At 44.8% G+C, this 3,336-nt stretch overlaps 1 protein-coding gene across 6 annotated transcripts in view; it reads left to right on the forward strand.

Moving 5' to 3' along the window:
• Nucleotides 1-3,336, forward strand: part of CHST10 (carbohydrate sulfotransferase 10) — a 36,971-nt gene that overhangs the window by 211 nt on the left and 33,424 nt on the right. For 4 of the 6 annotated variants that reach the window (XM_005860475.2, XM_005860474.2, XM_014534971.1 and 1 more), the window contains exons 1-2: nucleotides 1-50; nucleotides 1,907-1,976. The gene's annotated coding sequence lies outside the window, so the exon portion shown is untranslated. Of the gene's footprint in view, nucleotides 51-1,112; nucleotides 1,256-1,906; nucleotides 1,977-3,336 lie in introns of those variants that run through there. The other 2 variants (XM_005860471.2, XM_005860472.2) reach the window with 2 other exon arrangements.

Below are 3,336 nucleotides of genomic sequence, written 5' to 3' on the forward strand. Positions count from 1 at the left end.
CGCGCTGAGCTTCACGGAAGGGCCGCGGAAACGCTCCGGCTCAACGGAGGGTGAGCTCGGGGCCCGGCCGGGGGCTGGTTCCACAGACGTCCACACCCGCCCCCCATACCACCCGGGTGGACTGATCGGGGCGAGCCGCCTTCTCTCTGCGAGCAGCATCCCAGTGTTTGGCGACGTGCGGACCTTCCTAGTTGGCGGGTTTCCTGGGGAGAACCTTCCTCGCGTTCATTGTGGCGATGAGGAGGCATCCTCCCCGCGGGATGCTGGGCTCGCTGGGATTATGGACACGCGGTGATCTGTCACTTACTTCTTTCATCCTGGGCTGAGATTTTGCATTAGTGATTGCGGGCGGAAAGAGGAAGAAAAGGTTCCGCTTGGGTGCAGGGAACATGCAGGGATGAGGGGCCATGTGCGCCCTTAGTGCACAGTTTTGGTGGGTGAGCTCAAAGGGAAGGTTGCAAATGCAGTCTCCTTCCGGCCAGGCTCCAGAGTGCTCTCAGCTCCGCTTTTGACAACCCAGAGGCCTGTCAGAAGTTGAGGTTGAGGCATAAATTCTGCACTTGTGGCTGGGAAGGTGAACCAGGCTTTCCAAAGCTGTCCTTTTTGTTTCCAAGGCTGAAGGGGCCCACCGTGAATAGAAAACAGCGCGGCCAGGTCCTGGGTAGCCAAGCGGGAGCGCTGTCATAAAGGAGTTTTTGTCTGAAAAATCCAAAGTCTGGGGCTTTGAGCCACGGAGGGTTGGGTACTGGTCAGTTTTAACTGCCAGGGTGAGAAATGTCCCAGACATTTTTTAAATTAGGCAGCTGAGTCTAGCTCCTGCTTGCTGGTCTCCAGCACCTACATTTACCCTTTCCAGTGACTGGGTGAAAGAGGAAAGACACAGAGAGAGAAGTGTCTTCTCCCTTTTCCCCTTAAAATGAGGGCATAGTCCATCTTGGGTTAAGATGAAAAGAAAAATCATTCCATTTTGCTCTTGACCCTGAAGAAAAGAATCTCAAAGAAATACTGGACAGAAAAATTCTCTCCTTACCTGGAGTGCTTACAGAACTGAACAAAGAAAGGAAAGAATTAGTGCGTATCGCAGGCCATCTGCATTTACAGGCAGGTCATTTTTCAGATGCTTGATGTTATACAATAAAAAGGTGGGAGGGAGCCAGACATGGAAAGGAGGGAGAGAGGTGAATGCAGGGCCTTAGAGATTGCAGCAGCCAAGAGAGTCTGTTTTCTCCTGATACCGGTCTGGAAGAATCTGGATGTGAGTACATAAAGCTTAATCTTTTTATCTACGTAACATGAAACTGCTTTTAATTTTCACATTGAGTTCTTAAGAGTTGAGGGAAGCACAGCTGGACTGTGCCACATGCATCCCGGGCAGCTTGGGCTGTATTGTGTGTCAAATGAGTTGTTTATTTTGCCATATAATTCTGTCAAATGTTGTCAGATCTGTAACCTCTCTAATTCCACGAGTGTTACTTATTTCTAGTTATTCATTCATGATATGACATTTGACTAGAATTTGCTAGGGTGTTAAAGCTCAGAGAAATGCAAAACCCAGGGAACACCTTGCGTTGGAAGTTTTGATCATCTTGCAGAGGAATTCTTTATCCAATATCAAATATATAAAACAGGTATAACAGGATTTGATTATTTTTGCTACAAAACATATTTCTCTTTTCATACTACATTAGGTCAGTCTTTTAAATAGTTGGCATTGTTGGTCCATTCAGAATGCTTGTTCACTTACCAAGAAATCCAAGTGTTACCCACCTCTATAAGAAACCTGTTGTGGAAAATGTACTTGAATAATCAAAGTGGTTAACCACTCTGTATAAACCAAGTTGTGTTAAGTAAGTTGATCTTGTCGCTTTTAATGATGCTAATTGGTTTTAAAATTTATCCTATACAGTGACAGGAGGAAGCCAGAACCTCGGGCAAAGTAAATACTGCTGGGAAATGTGGACCCCAGGCCTCAGGAGGTACGTGAAGGAGAACATGCGCTCACTAGTTAGCTGAGATTTGTGTCATTTTGGACTCTTGCTGCCTCCTTTCTTGCTCATGTGGAGATTTTAGGAACATTAAAACTCCTCAATAGGAGTATGTACACATATATTTTGAAGAAATGTTTTCTTAAATATAATGGGAGCAAGCCTGGCCTGGAGATTAGTTGAGTTTAGTACTTGCTAAGAGGGGTGCCTGACATGCAGTGAGCCCTACACAGGTATTTGCTAATGATTTGTTCTTTGTTATTATTCATGAGAATCTGGCTTAACCTCACATCCGTCCTGAGTTAGGACAGATGTGACTAGATGAGCAGTCATTCTAAGATGGTAAATTGTAATGATGGCCAAGTAGACGCAGGAAATTTCTGAACTTAGACTGAGAGAAACCCTAACTATGAATCTAAAAATCACAGTTACCATAATAGAACTTTATATATGTTACGATCATATGCAATGTTTTATTTTATTAAGTTGTGATTTAATAATTTTATTGATTAGGTAATACATTTTGGTTCAAACTCAAAGGCCTGAAAAGGTTGACTTGTTTGTAGAATGTCCCCCGTTGCTCTAGCCCTCAGCTGTCTAGTTTCCCTTCTTCCTGCGAGTCCTCCCAGGGTTATCAGTTTCTTGTGTATTACTGGATTATTTTTGTACTGTTTACTTTAGTGTCTAGATATGTTTTGGGAGAATGTTTTAGAAACTGAACACTAGACACATGGTCCTTCCCCTGGGGTTCGTCTGTGATGGGGATGGGGACCAGGAGCTTCCATCTTAGTAAAGGGCCATTGACAGGATTCTTCGTTGGTGTTCAGTCCACGAGGGACATGGGTCTCCTTGCTGCTCTTGGGATTCTGGGATCCAGCCAAGTTCTTCATCCAGGTGGCTTATTATTTGTTTCCTCACTCTGCTTTGCCTCTTCTCAGCATCATACCCTACTAGAGGCCTTCCCTTTGTCCCTTACTCTTCTTTGTTACCATCAGTGGCATCGAGTGCCCTATACCTAGGTGTGATCCTATACATTAATGGCTCTGTTTGTTTATGTCTTGTCTTCCTCTGTTAGCACCAAGCACCGTGAGAGCGGGGAGTATGTATTACCTTACATATCCCCATGACCCTGAAGAACTCCTGGCCTAGAGTAGGCACTTTGTAAATATTGCTGAATGAATGACATTTGGGAAAAAGCTGTTTTAAACAGTTAGATGGGCTTATACCACAGGACTTTTCAGAACCTTTAATAAGCAGATGTGCATGGCAGAAGTGGAGCGTGGCAGGTGGGAGTCAAGCTCTTCAGCACAAATTCAGAAAGGCTTTGTGCTTTTGGGTGACAACTCAAACA

This window comes from Myotis brandtii, unplaced genomic scaffold (assembly GCF_000412655.1).
Source record: "Myotis brandtii unplaced genomic scaffold, ASM41265v1 scaffold1347, whole genome shotgun sequence".
In the NCBI taxonomy this organism is placed as follows: domain Eukaryota; kingdom Metazoa; phylum Chordata; class Mammalia; order Chiroptera; family Vespertilionidae; genus Myotis; species Myotis brandtii.